General features: G+C 41.5%; 1 non-coding gene across 1 annotated transcript; it reads right to left on the bottom strand.

Moving 5' to 3' along the window:
* Positions 1-10,863: 10,863 nt before the first annotated feature.
* On the bottom strand, positions 10,864-10,970 carry LOC114411004. Its single transcript, XR_003666391.1, has one exon. It is a non-coding gene; the product is annotated as a small nucleolar RNA R71 (small nucleolar RNA).
* Between the last annotated feature and the right edge of the window lie 7,047 nt (positions 10,971-18,017).

The following is an 18,017-nucleotide window of genomic DNA, read 5'->3' as shown; positions in this document are numbered from 1 at the left end:
CTATAATATTATTATCTTGAGTGATGATACCTCTAGAAAACAGCCGTGGGAGCTATGAATTGTTGGGAGTAGTTATTAGAGACCCCTAGATATTATCCTATAGGTCCCTAAAATAGGGGCACGGAGCAAACACGCTGCGTGCCATTTTAAACACTGTCATGCATATAACCTAAAGGTCATGTACGCCTTTGTTGTATGATTATTTGAGGATATTGGCATGCTGTGTAAATCCCCCTATTGCGCTTTTGCGCATCTGCATCATGCCGTCACACATGCGTTGTATGTGGGTCTCATCTTTTGTCGTGGGAAGTCGGAAGATCCATATCATCTTCTTAACTGGACACATGGGGCACTACGCCCCCAAATGCGCAAGTAAGGAGAGATGATTTTCTGGGCTCTCGTGTCCGTAAATGCATTCATATCATGCATCGCATAAGCATCTCTTCATGGCATCATAATGAACATATCGTTCCTACATTTGTTCGTTATCATATTCCAGCATCACATTTTGCATGAGTCATTGCATCATCATGCATATGTGTTCAACAAACTTTTTGTTCTACAAACTGCATACCTTTTGTTTTCATGTTCGCTCATCCATGATCCTTGCATTTTCCTCTGCAAAACAAAAAAAAGGGAAGCATGAAAATTCATGATGCATTCTTAGTTGCATGTGTTAGGTACCATGAGCCAACCATGTTGGGATCATAAACCCATTTCTAAAATTAAAAAAAAAAAACACAAACAACAAAACAAAATGATTGAGCATGGTACCTAATGCGTGGTTAATGAAGAAAGGATGTCTCTTCGGGCATCTCAATCTCATAATTACATTTTCCATGCATAGCATGCGTATTCTCGGGTCTTTCATCCCTATGAAATGTTGTTGAAGTATTGGCGATCAAAATTGCCATTCCCTGAGTTATGGGGTTGAACCAAGCTCGTGCTTTTACGAAAAGGTTCATCAAGTCAAGTTGAAGCATGGAAGTAACCATCTTGCAAAAATTGGGGCAAAAGACGAATCGTGTTACATCATTGCTTCGTCTACTGCCAAACATGTTTAGGATTGTTGATATCCTTGTTACTTCCAGCTTCACCTTGACAAAGATGTCATGGACCATGTTGAAAATCTAAATTGATTCAACCCTCCTGCGTAAAAATTCGCAATACTTCAACTATGCATCATTCACGTACATCCATACTTTTCATTGGTTGCATTGCTCATTACATTCTTTCCTTGAAAAATAAAATAAAAAAAGAGAGAACTTAATCATTGTTATAAAAAAGAAAAGAACCCACTTTACAACGCCCTTACCGAACCTGTGCTAGAGCTAGAGTAATGGGTAAAGAGGAGGAGGTACAAGAGTAGATGGAGGCCGACATGGAGGCCATGAAAGAGCAAATGGCCGCAATAATGGAGGCCATGATGAGCGTGAAGAAGATAATGGAAGCCAATGCGGTTGCAATTGCCGCTACCAGCGTTGTTGCTAAGGTGAACCCGACGTCCCCATCTGGCATCAACCAAATGAATCATCCAACCTCAGATATGGTAGGCAAAGATTTGGGAAGTACGGGCGGCCCCCATGATGTGCAAATTCAAAACGAGCACGCCTTCCTGCCATATGGCTTGCCTCTCAACTATACGCCACCCAATGTGGCGTACACTCCCAATAAGAATGTCAATAACTCCACTCCTATACCCATTGAGAGCCAACAACCCCCAAACTGATCATGCACATGCCTCTTAAACCGTGGGGGAGACACATGAAATTCCCCATCACAATGTAGCCGACTTCGAGCCTTGGCTCGGATATACCACTGAAGGGCAAGCAGTTGGTGGTATACCCCTTGAAAACACTTTGGAAGGCCCTCAGTATCACCCCCAGCTACACCTCTTGCATTCCACAACAAGTAAAAACCCTCGTGCTATGGCAAAAATGGAAAAGTTGGATCATTTAGAGGAAAGGCTCAGGGCCATTGAAGGAGGTGAAGATTATGCCTTTGCTAACTTAAAAGAGTTGTTCCTAGAACCCAATATCATCACCCCTCCCAAGTTCAAGGTCCCGGACTTTGACAAGTACAAGGGGACTACTTGCCCCAAGAACCATCTAAAGATGTATTGTCGAAAGATGGGGGCATATGTAAAAGATGAGGAATTGTTTATACATTCCTTCCAAGAAAGTCTTACTGGGGTAGTTGTTACCTGGTACACTAACTTGGAACCTTCCCGAGTCCATTCCTGGGAGGACCTAATGGTTGCCTTCGTTAGGCAGTATCGGTATAATGGCTTCGGATAGGATGCAACTACAGAACATGTGCAAAAAGGGGGCACGAATCTTTCAAAAGAATACGCCCAAAGGTGGAAAGACCTGGCAGCTCAAGTGGCACCTCAATGACGGAGAAAAAAATGATGACAATGATAGTAGACACATTACCAGTATTCTACTATGAAAAGATGGTGGGCTACACACCTTCAAGCTTTGATGATATGGTCTTCACCAAAGAAAGGATCAAAGTGGGTCTAAAGAGAGGCAAATCTGATCATCATGCTTTGATAAATGCAAAAAAAAAAAAAAACTAGGGAAAATGAAGAGGGTGAGAATGAGGGAGAAGCCCATGCTGTGACTGCCATTCCTATATAGCCAAGTTTCCCACCAACCCAACAATGTCATTACTCAGCCAATAAACAAACCTTCTCCTTACCCACCGCCCAGTTATCGACAAAGGCCATCCCTAAATCAACCACAAAGTATGTCTACCGCACTTCCAATGACGAACATCACCTTTAGCACAATCCAAAAACACCCGCCAAGAAATGAGTTTTGCAGCGAAAAAAAAAACTCGTAGAATTCACCCAAATTCCGGTGTCCTATGTTGACTTGCTCCCATGTCCACTCGATAATGCAGTGGTAGCCATAAACCCTGCTAGGTTTCCTCAATCTCCATTTTTTCGAGGATACGACTCGAACGCAATGTGTGCTCGTCATGGAGAAGCCCCGAGGCGTTCCATTGAGCATTGTAGGGCCCTGAAGCGTAAGGTGCAAGGTCTAATTGATGCGGGCTGGCTGAAATTTGAGGAGAATCGCGTGTAAATCCTGACATTGACAAGAGATGCCACACATGGGGCAATTTCGAAAGCTGTTGTTAGATGTCTCTAATGACTCATCAGGATTTTCAAGTGCAAGCCATTGGTCAGTTTGCTCAAGCGAACTGTGCTCCTGAGTTTGGACTTCCAAGACCGTTCAATCATAGATTACTCGTCTTGCACGTTGGTGGGGGTGCTGTAAAACAACGAGTAAATGGAGATTGCCTAAGTGTGGACCCTCAAGAGCAATCCTCCATTCTCCCCTTTTTTTCGGAGCCCCATGAATGTCATTGCCTAGCACTGTTCATGTGTCATCCACCTTCAAGTTTGGAGCTATGCTTCATGATTGCCTAAGTGTGGACCCTCAAGTGCAATCCTTCATTCTCCACTTTTTTCAGAGCCCCATGAATGTCATTGCCTAGCGCTGTTCATGTGTCCTCCACCTTCGAGTTTGGAGCTATGCTTCATGATTGCCTAAGTGTGGACCCTCAAGTGCAATCCTCCATTCTCCACTTTTTTCGGAGCCCCATGAATGTCATTGCCTAGCGCTGTTCATGTGTCCTCCACCTTCGAGTTTGGAGCTATGCTTCATGATTGCCTAAGTGTGGACCCTCAAGTGCAATCCTCCATTCTCCCCTTTTTTTCGGAGCCCCATGAATGTCATTGCCTAGCGCTGTTCATGTGTCCTGCACCTTCGAGTTTGGAGCTATGCTTCATGATTGCCTAAGTGTGGACCCTCAAGTGCAATCCTCCATTCTCCCCTTTTTTTCAGAGCCCCATGAATGTCATTGCCTAGCGCTGTTCATGTGTCCTCCACCTTCGAGTTTGGAGCTATGCTTCATGATTGCCTAAGTGTGGACCCTCAAGTACAATCTTCCATTCTCCCCTTTTTTTCGGAGCCCCATGAATGTCATTGCCTAGCGCTGTTCATGTGTCCTCCACCTTCAAGTTTGGAGCTATGCTTCTTGATTGCCTAAGTGTGGACCCTCAAGTGCAATCCTCCATTCTCCCCTTTTTTCGGAGCCCCATGAATTTCATTGCCTAGCGCTGTTCATATGTCCTCCACCTTCGAGTTTGGAGCTATGCTTCATGATTGCCTAAGTGTGGACCCTCAAGTGCAATCCTCCATTCTCCCCTTTTTTTCAGAGCCCCATGAATGTCATTGCCTAGCGCTGTTCATGTGTCCTCCACCTTCGAGTTTGGAGCTATGCTTCATGATTGCCTAAGTGTGGACCCTCAAGTGCAATCCTCCATTCTCCCCTTTTTTTTCGGAGCCCCATGAATGTCATTGCCTAGCGCTATTCATGTATCCTCCACCTTCGAGTTTGGGGCTATGCTTCATGATTGCCTAAGTGTGGACCCTCAAGTGCAATCCTCCATTCTCCACTTTTTTTGGAGCCCCATGAATTGTGTTTTCGTTCATGCGTCCTCCACCCAAAGAGTTTGGAGTCATACTTCATGATTGACTAGTGAGGACCCTCTAGTGCAATCCTCCATTCTCCAGGGTTTTTCATCGTCAAGTGCGGATCCTCTTGACCGGGAAATGTGATCTTTGTTATTTTCCCGATTGATTCCTTTGCCAAACGTGTATATGTATATTATGATATTGTTGTTTTTGTTGTTGTTTGTATTTTGTTTTGTGTTGTGCAGAAAAAGAAGGAGTAGAGACGAGAGTCGTCATAGACTAGTCACGGAAAGGGCAAGACGGACGAAATCAGTGTCTTATCTTTGCTTTCCTCTTATCTCCGATAAAAGGTAAGTAAAGAGGGGCAACTGTCATACCCTAATTTCGTCCGGGGATTATTACTTGATAATATGCAACCTTTGATCGGCCGCTTTGAGATACTTGGCATCCTTTGTTTCACAATATGTGAAGTCCCGAGACATGCCGGAAATCAAAAGGAAGCAGCCTTACACGATCCGTGAAATTCCGTAATGTGGCGGAAACCAAAAGGAGGTGTTGTTACGCAATCCGTGAGTTTCTGTAACTTCTTCGAAAGCTAAAAAAGAGTAAATACATGATCCGTAAGGATCCGTAACCTTACGGAAAGAAAATAAGTACCGTTACGAAATTCGTAAAGTTTCGTAACGTTACGGAAAAAGAATCACCAAAAAAGGTAAAGGGGGGTGAACTTATCAAGATAGGGGTGTAAATAGAAATTCAAATCTAGGCCCTTCCTGAACATTTTGGAAGTTGGGTTGCTTAAGGAGGAAGCAACTGGGCGGCAAGCTCCTCCACGTTTTTGAAAAATGGTTTCCGGGGCTTCCGCGACTTCCGTAATACTTCCGTAAAATTTCCGAAAACCTTGGGTAAGCATATTCAACTTAACATTGGTGAAAGGGAAGAGAAAAAGATGAAAGTTAAGTCATATATGCTTCCGTAAGGCTTTCGTAACTTTTCCGTATATTACGAAAGAAGGTGGGGTGAACTTATCAAGATAGGGGTGTAAATAGCAATTCGATTCTAGGCCCTTCTAAAACATTTTGGAAGTTGGGTTGCTTACGGAGGAAGCAATTGGGCGGCAAGCTCCTCCACATTTTTGAAAAATGGTTTCCGGGGCTTCCGCGGCTTCTGTAATACTTCCGTAAAATTTCCAAAAAACCTTGGGTAAGCATATTCCCCTTAACATTGGTGAAATGAAAGAGAAAAAAGATGAAAATCAAATTCGAAAACACTTCCATAAGGCTTTCGTAACTTTTCTGTAAAATACGAAAGGGGGGTGAACTTAATAATTCGGGTGCGCTTAGAAATCTTCTTCATTAAGTCTCTGGGCGGCAAGCACCTATTTTTTTTCTATAAATAGGGGAGGGGGGAGCTGTTTCAAAAGGTTCAAGACCCCTTTGGCTATGCATTTCGGCTATTTTGGGCAAAAAACACGTTTTCGTGAAGAAAAATCGAGTCGAAGTGCTTCCGTAATGCTTTCGTAAGCGATTATGTGGAAATTCTTCATCGTTCTTCGTCGTTCTTGACCGTTCTTCAACATTCATCGTTCGTTCTTCGTTTTCTTCAGTCTTCAACAGGTAAGTACCTCAAACCGAGCTTTTCAATTCATTCTATGTACCCGTGGTGGTCCACATTTTGTTTCATGTATTTTTATTCTCATTTTCATTCGCTTTCTATACCCCCTTTTGACGTGCTTGAGTCATTTATTTAAGTCATTTCTCGCCTAATCTAAAAATAAAATAAATTTCCACCGATCGTTTGAATTGTATCATCCGTTAATTTCGGTTAAGATGCATTCCGACCGTTCGGTCGTGCGGTAACCACGTTGGAAATAGAAAAAGAGGTAAAATAATAATATAATAATCAACAAATACCCTTTTAGTAAAATAAAGCGAAAAATCAATCGGACGTTTTCTCTTTGGGATTTCTCATTCTTAATTGAATCGACTAATAACTAAAGTGAAATTAAGGCTAAAATCAACTCGCCTAGTCAAGCTCGTCCACAAAAAATAAGGTTTTGAAAGTTTATCATTTCAGTTTCTTACCACGTAAAATGGATCATTTTTAAGGTCCAACGGCTTAAAATGATCACCTTTCAAGTAAAAAAAAACACTTGATTCACGCATAAGAAAGAACTACGTAGGTCTGATTTCCTCTTCAATGGAGGGTACGTAGGAGCAAGAGCCCCGCTTTCATCGACCTCAAAAAAATAAAAAGAAATAAAAGTTAAGGTAACACAATTTCCACAATTCTAAAAAATAGGCTGTTGTCCTTTGAGACAAACGTGAGAGGTGCTAATACCTTCCTCAAACGTAAATACAACTCCCGAACTTAGAATTTTCATTTTGACCGGTTTCCTTCGGTTTTCCCGACGTTTTCCACAAATAAACGTTGGTGGCGACTCCGCGCATCTTTCCTCCTTTGCAAAGCGCACCCGTGAGCCTCGCCTTCGCTCGCCCGCGAAAGGGCACGTTGCGACACCTGTTATATACCTTGTGTGTCTAATTTGATTCATCCAGGAACTTAAGAGTGAGTGAGTGGTAAAAGGCAAGAGTGAAAACATCACACAAAAGCCTATATTGAGAGCATCAAACACGAGTGAACTACCATCAAAGAGAGAAACACGTGAGTAGAGTGTGGTGAGGTCCTGAATCTTTTTTAAAATTACTGCAAAATTCTTTGCTCCTTAATCATGGCAGGAGCTGGTGACAATGGTGGTGTATATCATCAACTGGACAGATCTCAGCGCTTATTATTGGACACGATGACTACACTGTTGGATCGAGTGGCCTCAGAATAATTAAGAAGGGGGGGCTGAATTAATTATTTCTAAACCTTTACTTATTAAAAATTTACTCTTATAAGGCTTTTACTTATGTTGTTAAGAGAATAAGGAGTAGAAGAGAAACTTAACCAAAAGTAAAAGCAGAATTCGTCTATGCGCGTTTATCACCCAATTTGCGAAATCCGAATGGCAAAGGGCGCAGAATTCGTCTATGCGCATTTACCACTCGACTCGCTGCTCCTGAATGATAAAGGGCACAGAATCTGTCTCTGCGCATTTATCACTCATCGAGTGTGCGTATAACCGCATGTCATCAGGCCCACCGCCTCTGGATGACAAAAGGCGCAGAAGACGACGTTAGTCTCTGCGTGCTATCATGCTTTGAGTCTTATAGATAGCAAAAGTATTAAGTGCGGGACCAAATGGTTCCTGCATGTCATCGGGCCCGCCTCCTCTGGATGACAGAAGGCGCAGAAGACGACGTTAGTCTCTGCGTGCTATCATGCTTTGAGTCTTATAGATAGCAAAAAGGTGTGGGACCAAATGGTTCCTACATGTCATCGGGCCCGCCTCCTCTGGATGACAGAAGGCGCAGAAGACGACGTTAGTCTCTGCGTGCTATCATGCTTTAAGTCTTATAGATAGCAAAAAGGTGTTGGACCAAATGGTTCCCGAATGTCATCGGGCCCGCCGCCTCTGGATGACAAAAGGCGCAGAAGACGACGTTAGTCTCTGCGTGCTATCATGCTTTGAGTCTTATAGATAGCAAAAGTATTAAGTGCGGGACCAAATGGTTCCTGCATGTCATCGGGCTCGCCGCCTCTGGATGAAAAAAGGCGCAGAAGACGACGTTAGTCTCAGCGTGCTATCATGCTTTGAGTCTTACAGATAACAAAAGAAAGTGCGGGACCAAATGGTTCCCGCATGTCATCGGGCCCACCGCCTCTGAATTACAAAAGCCGCAGAAGACGATGTTTGTCTCTGCGTGCTATCATGCTTTAAGTCTTACAGATAGCAAAAAGTGTATACGGATAACCGCTAGGGTATTTCTGCTTGTCGCATGACTCCAAGGTCAGTATGACAGAGATTGTGGGGCGGCCGACAAAAGCGAGGCTCTTGCTGCTACGTATCCTTAATGAGGAACTCAGACCTACGTAGTTCTGGATAACTTGTGAGACTAAAAATAGTCTCAGTGTTTTCTTTACTAAAATGCGAACATGCTTTAGTGAAGAGACAAAACTTCCAACTGATCAAAGCAACATATTTTTTGGATGAAAAGCAATGTGTCTATCGGGGAAGGAGAGTATACTGATGAAATCTTCTCATAACCATAAATGAGATTTTGGATGTTAGCATTTCGCTTCTAAATGAGCATTTAGAGGAAACACTGGGTTCAACAAAAATAGAAGAAAATCACTCAAAGTGTATGATGTGCCATCATTTCCTTCTATTTTCTAAACCCTTTTTGCACCATTTTAATTACTGATTGGTCTTAATTGTCAATTAATTAGGCAACTTTATTATTTGGGCTCATTTAGCTAATTTGATGTTTTTAATCTAATTTCAGGAATTAATGAAACATTGGGCTTAATCCGGATTTTGGTTATGGACTTGAAGAGGGCAAATAAAGCAGCGCTTACCTTAGTTAATTTCTAATTAGGAAATTTCGCAATTTTATTTTATGTTGTTCAGTGTTTATTTCGTTTTGGGCCAAAGTATTGTAATAGGGCCCAGTGACTTTGAGTGACTCTTTTTAAATAGCAGCCTTGGGATTCGTGCAAGGCTATTCTGTTATGCTATTCATTATTCAGAGCTTTGTTTAGGGTTTTACGTTTTTCTGCTTGGATGCTACTGTTCACGTATTGCAATTTTCCATTTCCTGCTTCTAATTACAATTTCGTTCTTGTTTCTACTTCTACTTTCATTTACGTTTCTTTTTTCATTTTCGTTTCTGTCTCATTTACGTTTCTGTCTCATTTACGTTTTTGCTTCATGTTTCTTTTACGTTTTCTGTTTGAATCTATGGAAGGCTAAATATTCTAGTGTTGTTTCCTTTTGAGGAAGAAGCCTAACTCTCTTTGAGGTTTCGTTTATAATGTGGTTCCCTGGCAGTTTTCCCTTCACCAGTTAACCCAAATTCGTGAACATTAATCAGTGCACGCTTCGTGTTCGATTAGTTGCCTCTGAGCCTAACTTGCGTTCATGCTTAATGGACGAAGGGCTAACTGGTGTATGTGGTGCCTAATCACGTATTGACAACCCTAAGTTGATTTTCGCTTAGTAAATTGAAATAGGGTTGGATTAAGTGGTTAACTGTTAGGGAAGAATTCTCCATAACCCAGGATAAGAGAATGGCTTCTGAATCAGAGGAAACAACCCATTTTTAATATTATTAGTTTCGTATTCCAGTTTACTTGTTCTGTTCCTTAAATCACAAAACAAACAACCCCCCCTAATCGTTACTGTTACTGCAAGTATATTATGAACGTTTGGTTTATCATTGCTCGTTGGGAAACGACCTAGGAGATCACTTCCTAGTTACTGCATTTTCATGTTTATTGATTCGGGTATGACCTCGATCAAATTTGGCACCGTTGCGGGGGAGCACTGTCCAAAGGTTCATAATAGCTAGCGTTGTGTGTTTAATTCTTTCGTGTTTTATGTTTAATTGTTAGTATTGTGTTAGTATGTGTGTTAGTGTTGTTTAATGTCCTGGTATTTTTTTTAGTGTGTGTTCTTTTTTAGTTTTCCTATTAAGCGCTTCCCCTGTTTCAGTTTTGGGTGTTTTGCTGTGAATAGTGTTTTGCGGCGGACTTAGCGACCACTTTTGCTTGCGACAAAACAGAGTAGTAGTAGAAATCATGTAGCGACGGATTTTAGTGACCACCCATGCTGAATTATTTTGGATTTTTTGTTTCAGTAGCTAGGGTTGTTATTTTTGGCTAACTTTTTTTGTGGTAACTTCTTTCAATCCATATTTTGTGGGAAAAATAGCTAGAGCCTTTAGTTTGGTCAGATTTGAAAGTTCCAAAAAAGTAGCATATTTTGTGTTTGTCAAAACTTCAAACGGACATAACTTTTGCTCCGGTTATCAGAATCGCAATTATTATATACCTATTTGGGGTAGAAAAATCTCCATCGTCCAAATCTGATTTTGAACATTCTGAGAACATGGCACAACCTCCACCCCGTGAGAGGACTCTAAGGGAAATGGCTGCACCTGATTTCACCTACGAAAGCTAGTGCATCCAATACCCTGATGAGGATGTCCCATATGTTCTTAAAACTGGACTCATCCATTTGCTTCCAAAGTTTCATGGCCTTGCAGGTGAAGACCCGCACAAACATCTGAAAGAATTTCATATTGTCTGCTCCACCATGAAACCCTCAGATGTCCAAGAGGATCACATATTTCTGAAGGCTTTTTATCATTCTTTAGAGGGAATGGCAAAGGACTGGTTGTATTACCTTGCTCCAAGGTCCATCACGAGCTGGGATGACCTTAAGAGAGTATTCTTAGAAAAAAATTTCCCTGCTTCCAAGACCACAACCATCAGGAAGGATATCTCAGGTATTAGACAACTCAGTGGAGAGAGCCTGTATGAATACTGGGAGAGATTTAAAAAACTATGTGCCAGTTGCCCTCACCATCAGATTTTAGAGCAGCTGCTTCTCCAATATTTTTATGAAGGACTCAGTAATATGGAGAGAAGTATGATAGATGCTGCCAGTGGTGGAGCCCTTGGAGACATGACTCCTGCTGAAGCCAGAAATTTAATTGAGAAGATGGCTTCCAACTCCCAGCAGTTTAGCGCAAGAAATGATGCTATAGTCATTAGAGGAGTGCATGAGGTAGCTACAAACTCAGCTGCATCATCTGAAACTAAGAAGCTTGAAGGCAAACTGGATGCATTGGTTAACTTGGTAACCCAACTGGCCTTGAACCAGAAATCTGTACCTGTCGCAAGGGTCTGTGGTTTGTGCTCCTCTGCTGACCACCATACAGACCTTTGCCCTTCCATGCAGCAACCGGGAGCAATTGAGCAGCCCGAAGCTTATGCTGCAAACATTTACAATAGACTTCCTCAACCTCAGCAGCAAAATCAACCACAGCAGAACAATTATGACCTCTCCAGCAACAGATACAACCCTGGATGGAGGAATCACCCTAATCTCAGATGGTCTAGCCCTCAGCAACATCAGCAGAAGCCTGCTCCTTCCTTCCAAAATGCTGCTGGCCCAAGCAGACCATACATTCCTCCACCAATCCAACAACAGCAACAGCCCCAGAAACAGCCAACAGTTGAGGCTCCTCCGCAACCTTCCCTCAAAGAACTTGTGAGACAAATGACCATGCAGAATATGCAGTTTCAACAAGAGACCAGAGCCTCCATTCAGAGCTTGACCAATCAGATGGGACAATTGGCTACACAATTAAATCAACAACAGTCCCAGAATTCTGACAAGCTGCCTTCTCAATCTGTCCAAAATCCCAAAAATGTCAGTGCCATTTCATTGAGGTCGGGAAGGCAGTGTCAAGGACCTCAACCTGTAGCACCTTCCTCATCTGCAAATGAACCTGCTAAACTTCACTCTACTCCAGAAAAAGGTGATGACAAAAATTTACCTAACAATTTCTGTGCAAGTGAATCTTCCACTGGTAATTCTGATTTGCAGAAGCAGCACATCCCTCCTCTTCCATTCCCTCCAAGAGCAGTTTCCAACAAAAAAATGGAAGAGGTAGAGAAAGAGATCTTGGAAACATTTAGAAAAGTAGAGGTAAACATACCTCTGCTGGATGCAATAAAGCAAATTCCAAGATATGCTAAATTGTTGAAGGAGTTGTGCACTAAAAAGCGGAAGCTTAAAGGAAATGAACGAATTAGCATGGGCAGAAATGTCTCCGCATTGATTGGTAAATCTGTTCCCCAAATTCCTGAAAAATGTAAAGATCCAGGTACATTCAGCATACCTTGTATTATAGGGAATAGTAAGTTTGACAATGCCATGCTAGATTTAGGAGCTTCTGTTAGTGTTATGCCTCTGTCTATTTTTAATTCTCTATCTCTAGGTCCCTTGCAGTCAACTGATGTGGTAATTCATTTAGCTAATAGAAGTGTTGCCTATCCTGTTGGTTTCATAGAAGATGTCTTAGTTAGAGTTGGTGAACTGATTTTCCCTGTTGATTTTAATATTTTGAATATGGAGGATGGGTTTTCTCAAGGATCAGTTCCCATCATTCTAGGCATACCCTTTATGAAAATTGCTAGAACTAAGATAGATGTATATGCAGGCACACTATCCACGGAGTTTGGTGATATACTGTTCATTTTAATATTCTGAATGCTATGAAATACCCATCTAAAGATCTTTCTGTATTTCGTGCTTAAATAATTGACCATGTTGTTGATGAATACATGACTGATCTTTTCTCTAATCTGCATGCCTCTCACTCTTCATGCATTGAGTCTGAAATTGTACTTGATCATATGTCTGAATTTGATGCTGAGAGTGAATATGAAAGTGATATTGATTGCATGTCTGGTGGTGGTGTTTTACCTCTCGAGATTGATTTTATAGAGTCAGATAGGACTAACCATGTTTTAGGAAGTACACATACCTCTGACTTTCTTTATGAGTTACAGGCTGAGAAACCATCTCCTTCTACCACTATCCAGCCGACCACACCAGAATTGAAGCCTCTGCCATCAAATTTAAAATACGCTTACTTGGATGATAGCAAAAGTTTTCCAGTGATTATATTTGTCTCCCTTGCTGATGAGCAAGAGGAGAAGTTGTTGTCTGTTCTCAAGAAGCATAAGAAAGCTATAGGCTGGACCCTGGCGGACATTCCTGGTATTAGCCCATCCACATGTATGCATCGAATAAATTTAGAGGATGGAGCTAAACCAGTAAGACAGCCACAGAGAAGACTCAACCCGATGATTCTTGATGTAGTGAAGAAGGAGATAACCAAGCTTTTGCAAGCTGGAATCATTTATCCTATCTCTGACAGCCAATGGGTGAGTCCCGTCCAGGTAGTCCCAAAGAAGACCGGCCTCACAGTGATAAAAAAATGAGAATGAGGAGCTGATTCCTACTCGGGTGCAGAACAGTTGGAGAGTCTGCATTGACTATAGGAGGCTGAACCAGGTTACCAAAAAGGACCATTTTCCCCTGCCATTCATTGACTAGATGCATGAACGCCTGGCAGGTAAATCTCACTGCTGTTTCCTTGATGGTTTTTCTGGTTATATGCAAATTACTATTGCTCCTGAGGATCAGGAAAAGACCACATTCACCTGCCCCTTCGGCACTTTTGCCTATAGGAGGATGCCTTTCGGCCTGTGCAATGCCCCTGGTACCTTCCAACGGTGCATGATTAGTAATTTTAGTGATTTCTTAGAAAATTGCATAAAGGCGTTTATGGATGATTTCACTGTGTATGGATCCTCTTTTGATGGTTGTTTGGATAGTTTGGAAAAAGTTTTGAATAGATGCATTGAAACTAACCTTGTTCTAAATTTTGAAAAATGTCATTTTATGGTTGAGCAAGGTATAGTTTTAGGTCACATTATTTCCAATAAGGGTATTGAAGTAGATCCTGCAAAAATTTATGTTATTTCACAATTGCCTTACCCCTCTTATGTGCGAGAGGTGCGATCTTTTCTTGGTCATGCATGATTCTACAGGCGCTTTATAAGGGATTTTAGCAAAGAAGCCCTTTCACTGTCCAACTTGTTGCAAAAGGAGGTGGAGTTTGACTTTAATGACAGATGCAAAGAGGCTTTTGATTGCCTCAAAAGAGCGCTGACTACCACCCCCATCATCCAGGCACCTGATTGGACAGCCCCTTTTGAGCTTATGTGTGATGCATCAAATTATGCATTGGGGGCTGTCCTTGCTCAGAAAATTGATAAATTGCCCAGGGTAATATACTATGCTTCTAGGACTTTAGATGCTGCCCAAGCGAATTATACTACTACTGAGAAGGAGCTTCTAGCCATAGTTTTTGCTCTTGAAAAATTTCGATATTATTTACTTGGTACCCGCATTATTGTTTATATTGACCATGCAGCTCTAAAGTACTTGTTGAAGAAGGCTGATTCTAAGTCTAGGTTGATCCGATGGATGCTCTAGCTCCAAGAGTTTGACTTGGAGATTCGTGATAGGAGCGGAGCACAAAATTTAGTTGCTGATCATTTGAGTCGGATCGAATGTGTAACGGATGCGGATTCACCCATTCGGGATGATTTCCCGGATGATCATTTGTATATAATGTATAGTATTTCTGAGTCTCTTTCTACTCCCTGGTTTGCTAACATTGTCAATTATTTAGTTGCTTCTGTTTTTCCTCCCTCAGCATCTAAGGCCCAAAAAGATAAAATTAAAAGTGATGCTAAGTATTTTATTTGGGATGACCCCTACTTGTGGAAATTGTGCAGTGATCAGGTAATTAGACGATGCATTCCAGATCATGAGACTGACTCGGTCCTGTAGTTCTATCATTCTTTCGCACCGGGAGGTCATCTGGGTGTTCAAAGGATAGCTCGCAAAGTGCTTGATTGTGGTTTTTATTGGCCCACCATCTTTAAAGATGCGTGGAAGATTTGCAACACTTGTGAGCAGTGTCAGAGAGCAGGAAATACACTTACATGGCGACCACAAATGCCTCAGCAACCTATGCTATTCTATGAGGTGTTTGATGTCTGGGGTATAGATTTCATGGGCCCTTTTCCTGTCTCTTTTGGTTATGTTTACATTCTCCTTGCAGTTGACTATGTTTCAAAATGGGTGGAAGCCAAGCCCACTAGAACTAATGATGCTAAAGTTGTTGCAGATTTTGTCAGGTCTAATCTGTTTTGCAGGTTTGGAGTACCTAAAGCAATTGTTAGTGATCAAGGAACCCATTTTTGCAACAAAGCAATGCATGCCCTGCTTAAAAAGTACGGGGTGGTACACAAGGTATCCACACCATACCACCCCCAGACCAATGGACAGGTAGAAATTTCTAACAGGGAGATCAAGAGAATTTTAGAGAAGATTGTGCAACCAAGCAGGAAAGATTGGAGTACCAGGCTTGATGATGCTCTCTGGGCACATCGGACTGCCTACAAAGCACCCATAGGAATGTCTCCTTATCGGGTTGTCTTTGGAAAGACATGTCATCTTCCAGTGGAAATTGAGCACAAAGCATACTGGGCAGTGAAGACTTACAACTTCTCTATGGATCAAGCTGGTGAGGAAAGAAAGTTGCAACTGAGTGAGTTATATGAAATCCTCCTAGAAGCCTACGAGAATGCCAAGTTCTACAAAGATAAGACCAAGAAGTTCCATGATAGTATGATAGTTAAAAAAGACTTCGTGGTTGGGCAAAAAGTGTTATTGTATAATTCTAGGCTTGGACTCATGAGTGGTAAGTTGAGGTCTAAGTGGATTGGTCCTTTTGTTGTTACTAATGTTTTTCCTTATGGTACAGTTGAGATCAAAAGCGACTCCACAAACAAGAGCTTCAAGGTCAACGGACATCGACTTAAGCCATTCCTCACGAACCCTTCTTTAGTGGACGTAGTGGTGGAAGAGACTTCCTTACTCCACCCTACTCTTCCTCCACCATGACTTAGGGAGTTTTTCTTTTCCTATCTCCTTCTTTGCTTTTATTACACTTGTCAGATTCTATTTGATGATTTAATTGTTTTTAATCTTTTAATTGTGCTACATTGAGGACAATGTGTTGTTTAAGTATGGGTGGAGTGTTCTTTGGTTTTGCTAGTTTTGTTGGTTTTGTTAATTTGTTAGTTGTGTTAATTTGCAAATGTTGTTAGTTTCGTCGGATTTCTAGTTTAATATTTTGGGTCAATTCTGTGTGCATGTACGACTTTGCATGTTTTTCTTTGAATTATAGGATATGTTCAAGAAATGGGTAATTGTTTTGAAAATAAAAGTTCTTGACATTTTGTGACTTGAAATCCTTGATTCTCCTCTACATGTTGATGGAAGCTTGCTTGTGGAGCTTCTATGGAGGCTGGATCTTTGAGCTTCAATGAGGTCCTTCAATGGTGATTTTTCACCATGGAGATGCAGCGGAAGACAAAGGAGAAGAGGTGAGAGGAGGCGCCATCCATTAAGGAATAAGCCATGGAAAAAAGAGCTTCACCACCAAGATGAGCCTTGGATAAGAAGCTTGGAAGGATGCTTCAATGGAGGAAAAGAAAGAGGGAGAGAAAGAGAGAGGGGGGAGCACGAAATTGAAGGAAGAAAAAGGGAGAGAAGTTGAACTTTGAGTTGTGTCTCACAAGACTCTCATTCATCAAAGTTACCACAAGTGTTACACATGCTTCTATTTATAGACTAGGTAGCTTCCTTGAGAAGCTTTCTTGAGAAAACTTCCTTGAGAAGCTTCTTTGAGAAAACTTCCTTGAGAAGCTAGAGCTTAGCTACACACACCCCTCTCATAACTAAGCTCACCTCCTTGAGAAGCTTCTTTAAGAAGATTCCTAAAGAAGCTAGAGCTTAGCTACACATACCTCTCTAATAGCTAAGCTCACCTCCTTGAGATGAGAAGCTAGAGCTTAGCTACACACCCCTATAATAGCTAAGCTCACCCCCATGACAAAAAAAACATGAAAATACAAAAAAAAGTCCTTACTACAAAGACTACTCAAAATGCCCCGAAATACAAGGCTAAAACCCTATACTATTAGAATGGCCAAAATACAAGGCCCAAACAAAGAAAAAACCTATTCTAATATTTACAAAGATAAGCGGGTCATGCTTAGCCCATGGGCTCGAAATCTACCCTAAGGCTCATGAGAACCTTAGGGCCTTCCCTTGGATCTCTAGCCCAATCTACTTGGAGTCTTCTACCCAATGCCCTTGCGGGATAGGATTGCATCATTCCCTCCACCTTGGAAAGGATTTGACCTCAAATCCCGAGGTTCTTCATACTCTGGGCTCCTTCCCTCAACACCTGTAAAAAGAACAAAAACATATGTATTAGTGGTGTTTGGTATGTTGAAGTAAGGTGAGGTCTGAAAACCCATTTCCTGAGCATCTTCCCATGAAAGAACATGGTTTCTCACCAACTCAATGAGTGGTGCTACAAGTATAGAAAAATATGGGACAAACCTTTTGTAAAAGTTTGTTAAGTCATGGAAGGCCCACATTTTTCTTATACTTGGTGGAGTGGGCCACTCAGGAATAACCTTTATTCTCTTAGGGTTCATGGGAACCCCTTGATCACTATTTGAAAAATTAAGAAAAGTAACGCAATAAAACATACCTTTTTCTGTATTTTCATATTGATTATTCCTACCAAAAAGTATGACAAACCTAAGGTGTCCCATATGAGTACCTAAGTTTGTATTGAAACTAAAAATAAGAACAAACCTACCTAATGGGTCCCTATGTACACACACCATGAAGATGTTAGGTGTACGAGTGATTTTACAAAAGAGGGTTGCACCACTCAAAACATTCATCATACCAGCTATTTTAGGAACTTGGTGCGTAATAATACCTATTTTGGGCACCAACAAAGCACAAGGATTTAAGCTCTTGCGAACCAAACCCTCATCCAACAACTTCTTTACTTGAGGAATAAACTCAAGCCTAAGAGGTGTGGCAATGCTAGCAAGTGCCTTTTTACAAAAGAGAAAATGTGAAGGTTGTCTAAAAGGGAAAGTTTCTTTAATGTTTGTCTT

This window comes from Glycine soja, chromosome 4, assembly GCF_004193775.1.
Source record: "Glycine soja cultivar W05 chromosome 4, ASM419377v2, whole genome shotgun sequence".
In the NCBI taxonomy this organism is placed as follows: domain Eukaryota; kingdom Viridiplantae; phylum Streptophyta; class Magnoliopsida; order Fabales; family Fabaceae; genus Glycine; species Glycine soja.
This window is presented reverse-complemented; position numbering and strand designations above follow the sequence as displayed.